Raw genomic sequence first — 7,800 nt, forward strand, 5'->3', positions numbered from 1 at the left:
ACTCTTTCCTGGGGAAGTAGAGACCAAAGGCCACTGCAAAAGAAGACATAGAAGAGGTGCTCCCAGTTAAATGTCTTTTGCACTGACATTTTCTTAAGAGATGCATTTCCAAAGAATCAAAGGCTTCATTCTCTAAGAAGTAAAGAAACACTGAAAAAGATGTGGAAAAAGGCAGATCCACATCTGGTCTAAATAAATACAGTTTTACTGCACTCAAGCCAAGGATACAGCCACCAAAAACATGGCCTATAGTTTATGTTCAAGTTACAAAATCATCTGCTTTTTGAAAGCCTAACTGCTTTGCTGTAGACCAGGCCCAGTTTAAGCAGAACACTGCAGGAAGCTCTGCTTGCCAAATTTTACTTAAGTTCCTATCTGGAGCTCTTAGCTGTTAATTCCATTACCTCACAGATGATATTCAAAGAAGAAAAAGACTTTGCTGAAATCACACGTTTTAAAAGTCTAAAAACCTTCTCTGTTAAGAGAAAACACAAAAATGTATTAATGGCTTGCATGCTCTTCCTCTCAAATTACATACAACCTCTCTCACACAGGAGTCCTTTTGGGGCTCCCTCCCTTTTTAAAAGGGCCAGCACAATACTTCTGGTACAGAAAATGGGAGCTGTTTAAATAAAACTGATATGAAAGTTTTTCAAGTACTTTAAATATTAGAGATGGGAAAGCTGAGAACTCAGCAGGGAGGGAAATGTACATTTCTTTTTAGTACAATGCCTGTGACTGACCCAGTGTTCTTCTCCAATCATCTCCTACCCTGGCATTGCAAACATTTACACTTAGTAGGGTTCAATTGCTGATTTCTTTGGCTCATCTTATCTTACTAGGTCACTTTGCAATGGCCACTCTACTCATTTCCAGTAATTCCCCTCCAATTTTATTTCTTGCAAATATGATCACAGTGAAATGCTTGATAAGCAAGGAAAGGACAAAGTGATGCTCATTGCACTCATATGCACTGAAATACTGAACTGTCACTCTTGAACTTCACCTGCACTGGCAGTCAGTACTTGTCCTCATGCCAAAGAATACCTGCCTACTGCAGAATTATGCATCATTTAATCCAATTTGATAAGGAGTAAGGCATACAAAAGGCTCACACATCCGTAGGACAATTGTAAATAATAACAATTTCCAGATGTTACTAATAGAAAGCTCACTCAGCTTAAACCAAGCCAGATGCAACTGGAAATGATGGCAATGCAGCAGTAAAATTAGGGATATAATGCCAAAACATCTTCAAAATAGCATCAGGCTATAGCACATATTTATTTTGTATTATTATGGAATCCATACACTGTTCTACTGAATGGAAAGGACTGCAAACAAACTGTAAACAAGAGACCTCTAATTTCATTTGGAAATACCACAGAAACCATTGTACCTTGCAATGATTCATGCCATCATCAGCATCCCTGGATGCAATTACATCCATGAGATTTACAGAGGCCCATTATTTTTTCTACATATACTTTGCAAGGTATGAATAAAGTGGCAATGCAGTATGGTAGATGAATTCACTCCAAAGGAATTAATTCAAAGGGAAACCAACAATAGTCTTTTTGAGAGTTTTAGAAAAGCAGTAACTCCTGACATCCTCCGGCTGGAAGAAAACTATTACTTTTGATTCTAGTGCTATCACCATCTTTCTTGTAAGTTAGATTCCAGAACATCTGTAATAAATTTCAAATATTTTTTTCTGTCCCTCTGTCTTTCCTGAAGGTCAGAAAAACCTGGGGAATATGCGCTGTTAGAAGTCTTAACACATAGATTCATTAACAAGAGGGATAAGGTGATATCCTAATAGCAAACCCAGTCCCACTGCAAGCAAAGAGAATTCCTTGAGATATTTTGTATAAAAACTTGCATTTTGAAAAGAGGAGGATTCCTTCATAAAATAATTTAGAATTTGTATCACTAATTTAAGCAGAAACATGATCTTTTTCTACCTGATTCAAACCTAAAAGCTGATGAAACTAAATTCTGTCCTTCAAAAGTGTCAGTTCTTAGTACAGAGCAGATTTCTACAGTGAGGACAACACTCACGGACAGTTTTAAGTGACATCAGTGGATATGCCATACTTTTATGTTTTACATAGAAAACAAGTATTTAAAGTGAAGAGGCTTTACAATACTCTAAAATAAATAAATAAATAGACACAAATTTGATTCAGCCATCTAACAAGATTCACACAATGTTGTGAAATGACTGGGATTTTGTAAAGTGGCTTGTGTCACTCTCTAACCACATTTCATGCACTGAAGGAGATGAGAGACATGTATTAGACTGCCCAGGTCACAACCACACTCTGCATATAAATCTTGGAGGTTAATTTTAAAGGAGACCTTTGAGGTAGGAACATAGCACCCACTTCTCTGAGCTGTGTTCATTCCTTTAAGCCCTTGTAAGTTAAAACCAGATTCAATAAACTTGCCATCTGGCAAGTATGATGCAGAAGGAAGAGATTTTAATCCTGGCTGAACATCTTTGCGCCCAAAAAGACAAAATATGAAAAAAAATCATTTCTAAGGACTTGAACAAGCTTCCCATGGAAGCTAGAGGGATTTTTTAATGAATCTGCCATTTAAATAAAGAGGAATTGAGATGTTTACACTCAAAACTGATGGTTAAGTTCTTTTGCTTAGGAATTAAAAGCAGAGAAAAGTTTTACATTACGACCTTGAAATACACCATGAGAAGGTTGTTCTCTGTAACATACATGAGCAACATAATAGAGAGAGAGTGAGTTATTGAAATATGTCAGGATCTCTGAACTTTTTTTTAGAGGACACTTCATCTCTCCATACTACAATCAGCACACAAAACGTGGCAACCTCTGATGGATGAGAAATATTACAGGATAATAGCATATCAGTAACACACAGAAGAGAAAAGTGATCATGCTTAAGCGGATGTAATGCTACTAACTAATAGCTCCTACAGGAAATAGATACAGTTATGACAGCAGTTTTCCAGTTCAGGGAGAGAAAGCAGGTAAAATGAGAGTAGAGAAATAAGATTATACGTACTTCAAAGCCTTCATGATTGCATTTTCAAATAAGGCAATTTTTCATGTGGCTTTTTTCAGTCATGAATGATTAGGTTAATAATGCCTTTTTTGATACAAATCGATTTTTTTGTACACAATTTGCTGCAGAAAACTTCACGTTTGTAGTGCTTTTTATTCTTGCTGCTATAGCCTTGAGTAGCATTGGGGAATGACTCTTGATGAAAACAGTTAAACTGACTATAGGAATATAATATTCTGACCATCAACCACAATTACAAAAAACATAGTTTAACTATTTAGTCACAAAATGAAGTGGCATGAAATGTTTTATTAGTGTAGAGAAGACTTCACTGTAAGACATTCTCCCAATGTCTGTAACCATCTTTCAAGGTACAATCACAGACTTCAGATGACCTGTTTTGAAGTGAATTATCCAAGTCACAAGATTTGCTCTGGGAAAGGACATGCTTAGATAACCGAAAAACCATCTCAAGTCTGGGCAGACCACCTGCAGAGTCTCAAAGCATGTTAGAGATGGTGAGAAGAGAGGACAAGCAGCACACAGCAGGGTCACTTGTCAGAAACACCCCATTACCCTGGTCTACAAAAGACCCATCCCAAACATCCTCTTCTGACGAGAAGCTGGTGCAGGCTGTAGTAGCCAGTGACCTGCTGGTGAGAAAAACACAGCAGCTGACTTGCTCTTGAACCTGAGATCAAGAACTTATGAGCAAAACCCACAGGGAAAGACATGGGGAAAGCAATGAACTGTTCAAATTCAAGGTTCTCCATTTAGTCAAACCATTTGCCTCCAGCTAGGTAAGCAGATGCCTTATGTAGCTCATAGTGAAAATTCAAAGCTTAAATGACCACTGCTTGGCTTAAGTTACACCATGTGTTTGAACAAAAGGCTTGCTCTTGATTTAAAAACTTCAAATGGCTGAAATAGAACATAAATCTCCAGCTATTTTGGGTTTGATTACTCATGTAATGTGAAAATTCTCTCTCAAGCCTAAGTGTTTGTTACCTTCCACCTTCTTTTCACGAGAGCATGTTATAAATTACACTTTTGTCCAGCAGATGAAAGTCTTCACAGATCTCAAGGTGCTTGCTGGATGAACATGTATTTAAAATCACTAGGACTGGTTTGTGTTTTAAAAAAGACATATGGAAAAAAAAATCAGCAAAATGGAAATGGCATTACGTTGTTTTTCATTCAGCAAGTAATATATACCTATATAATCCATATGTTCCAGAATTTACTCAGAGCTTCTCAGCATTTGAGGGCAACACAACAATTTATTTAGAACAGAACAGCCCTCATGCAACCAAAATCCTTAATCAAGAACTGACAGTCAACTACAAGAAAAGGAGGATGACTTTAATGTAATGATAGCCCTATCATTGTAACGAACAGGATTTAATGATATAATAGATGAACATGGAAGTCTGTTGCTAATAATCCCCCATTTGTTACATAGCATCAGATTTCAACAAGCAATTATTTGTCAAAGTTATTTTGTGCTCCTGAAATAATTATCTTTACTTCTGACGAGTAGCCATTATGTTCCATTACGAGTATTAATATACCCAATGTTTGATTCATCAGAGAATAAGGACAGTAATGCACTTATATATTTTAAATTAAAGGACTTGCCTGCCCATTTAATTCCCTTCTAGTCCCTACACAATTAGGATCTAAATTTGCCCTCATAAACAAAAAAGTCTGTAATTTAGGAGAAGCATTGTCACTTAACAAAAAAAGGAGTATGAAACAGCCCAGCTAGAAACAACACTTTGGATTGAATCCTCAGCTGCCCAGGTGGTCACAGCATGAGCACTGGCCAGACAGGGACACAGCACCACTGGTGGAAGGACCCTCAGGCCACTGATCTGCCCTTTACGTGCCCACACAGCTGAGCACCAGGCTAACCCAGCCTTCCTGAGCGTCCTAGGTGTACAACCACCACACAAGGGAGGCTGCTTCTGGCACAAATACAACTATTAAAAATTTCTCCTGATTTTATACAGTGAAATTCCACTATCAGCTCATTGAGTTTAGGCTGCAGCATTACTGCCTAGATATAACTAACTCCTAGTGCATTTGAGAGTCACTAGAACAATGACAAAAACAAGTGGCATACACTTCATTAACTAGCAAGCCATTACCATGGCTCAGCAGCATAACTACAGAAATTGATAGGAAAGTGGTGGGAACCAAAGAACACAAGAAATAGTATTAAAGTGAAAATGAAATTAATTCTTTTTTTATAAAGCTGCTCATCTGGAGCATAGGTTAGAGCGGACTGGGGAAAGATTACTGTAGAGCTTCATACCAGAATTTTCTCAAAGTTTATGGAACTGGATAATTGCTAAGTTTGACCTGTTGTGTATGTTTGAATACAGCACAATTGTTAGAGAACAATAGAATAAGTTTCAGGAACAGCAGCATCAGTGAAATACATGTGTTTCACAGAAAACAATACCTCCAGAGGGAACAGGTCCTTACGAAGTGACGGTAAGCAGAAACAGTGCTTAACTAGAATCTACTCCAGACCTGTTAAACTGCCCTGCTTTAATTGGCTCTCTTGTGATTTTCCTCACCAGATTCCCACGTTCATATTGAAAACAACCCTGAATTTTTGACTGAAAATAAAGAAATTAAATAAATAAAAATATTAGATCAAAAAGCTCCGTCAACCACCGATATTAACCTTCTAGTCAATAACAATAGAATTCATTCCACAAGACATTAATAAGACAGAACCTAATAAAGCCAAAAGATGGATCTGACGAAAAGAAAGTTTGCTTTCTGTATCAGGCATTTTGAACAGATTTCCAAAACATCAAGATTAAAGACAGACCCTAAATTTGTCAAAAAGAAATTAATTTGAATTTGTGAGGTCTCAAGATTTTAATTTTTGTCTCAATTGAAGAATTCTGTGAAAAATTGTGCAGCTCAGTATCTACCAGGGAACAGGACAGTGCTTCTACTGAAGCTCTACTTATGAGTTCAGATTGAGGTCAAACCTGTGCCTATGTTTTCTTTTTAGAGTCTGTACTTCTAGGTAAATTTTAGAAAATCATTTGGTAATTTTAAGTGCAAAAAAGGCTAGAAGCTTCCTTCCTCTTGCTTTCTTATGATTTGTTGTTTGTTTTGGGGTTTTCGTTACTTTAGCCAAAAGGCTAGTTTTTGATGCTTCACTCTTCTGAAGAGCAGCATTAGTAAAACTTAAACCATCCCTCATAGAAATCAACATGCATGGAAAGTTTCTGGAGATTGCAGGGGTTTCTGAAAATTCTTCAGAACCTGATTCCGCCACTTCTCCTTATTTGTAGTGTGATTAAATACTCCTTCTTTAAAGTATGGCTTAATTGCTCAAGAATACCTGGACATAATTTTGCTCTGTAGGAGTAGAGAGCTGAAATATAAGACAAGGACACACACTATTGTATTGCAGCACAAATTATAGCAATAAATATTTAATAGAATTTATCTACATCTGGGTCGAATTTAGTGTTTACAAAGCAGCATAAAAAAATGAAGATGATGTTTCAATTTTATACCATTCCAATTCAGCTCTGTACAGACTTGATTTACCATGTTTCTGTATTTCTAGTGACTTCTCTGTATTTTGCTTTGAGAACTAATCCTGAGTTTATATGCATCAGAGAAATGATCTCACAAAGATAGCCCATAAACTGCCAAGCTTAGGGTTTGTTTGGGCTTGCTTACAGTAGATGACAAGTAAAAATCTTCACTTGAAACATCTGAAAGTAAACTGTGTGTGTCTATGTACATAGTGATATATGTATCAAGATTAAAATAAGATCTTCAAAAAATATTTTCTGGATCAAGAATTCGTGAAAATATACATGCATACAAACACAGACCTGTATTTTCAACCATTTCTTTTAAACTGGACAACTACAACAACCATCAGGACTACCTGGAGGTGACCCAGTCTGCTTATACAGAAGCAAAAGGAAACAGTTACACTACAATGTCCATGTAAGAGGCTTTCCATACATCTCGGCTCAACAGTAGCCTGAAGGATCAGAAAGACCATGGCTGTAAATATAAAAGAGATATTGATCCACAAATCCATAATGTCAAGCCATTATTTTTTGTGCTGCCTGATCCTGAAGTAATATCGGTGTTAGGTGTCTAAAAATTATACAAACAAAATATAAAAGAAATAGAATTAACAGGGCTTCATAAACTACATAGCCTTTTGCAGCTTTCACATGGAAATTGGAAATATTCATTTTTGTATGAGACAATGCAAGTTGTTTTTGTAACTAAATAGCACCTTATTCAGTGTGAACCTTCTAAAGCAAAAGGTACACTAAGAACTAGAAAAATTAATTTTTAAAAGTATAACTCCATCTTTGAAGACAGAGCTTTCAGAAGTTTCAGCATCAGAAACCAGCAAGCATCTCCACTGAGATTGCTATCAATACTCTCCTACCACTGGAAACATCTTGTACAATCCAATGCATGCTTTTTATTACATTTTTAAAAGGTAAATTGGAATAATTTGGAGTTGGACTTGATGATCCTTGTGGGTTACTTCCAACTCAGGATGTTCTATGATTTAACAATAATGGTTGGTAACATGCATTCTGGGAACATACTTCCCCCCTCCCCAGCAGGAACTGGATAGGGCTATGGGCTAACCTAATACTGCTGAAGACATACAAGATAAGAGATTAAAGTAGCCAAAGGTTCATTTGAAATGGTCCTCTCTTTTCTGCATTATATAAGTTTGTA

Source organism: Acanthisitta chloris, unplaced genomic scaffold (assembly GCF_000695815.1).
Source record: "Acanthisitta chloris isolate BGI_N310 unplaced genomic scaffold, ASM69581v1 scaffold14345, whole genome shotgun sequence".
Taxonomy (NCBI): Eukaryota; Metazoa; Chordata; class Aves; order Passeriformes; family Acanthisittidae; genus Acanthisitta; species Acanthisitta chloris.